This window comes from Panthera uncia, chromosome E3 (genome assembly GCF_023721935.1).
Source record: "Panthera uncia isolate 11264 chromosome E3, Puncia_PCG_1.0, whole genome shotgun sequence".
Classification (NCBI taxonomy): Eukaryota; Metazoa; Chordata; class Mammalia; order Carnivora; family Felidae; genus Panthera; species Panthera uncia.
In genome coordinates this window covers 33,850,863-33,851,082 of record NC_064815.1, presented here as the reverse complement: position 1 = coordinate 33,851,082, position 220 = coordinate 33,850,863, and positions in this window count along the sequence as shown.

Here is a 220-nt window from a genome sequence, read left to right as displayed (position 1 = left end):
GCCTAAAGCAGGGAAGCAGGGGGCCGGGAGGAGGCTGGTGACGCATGAGAGAGGCCTGGACTGGGGGTGGCCTGGAATGTGTGGGGGTGGCGGGGCATAGCAGCGGGGGCAGCCCCGGCTGGGTGAGGCCCCCCTGCCCGTGGGGCCGCACCTCTCGTCCCCTGGGACCAAGGCTCACGGTCCCCAGGGTGTGGCCACAGTCTCAGGCCCGGGGCCCCCC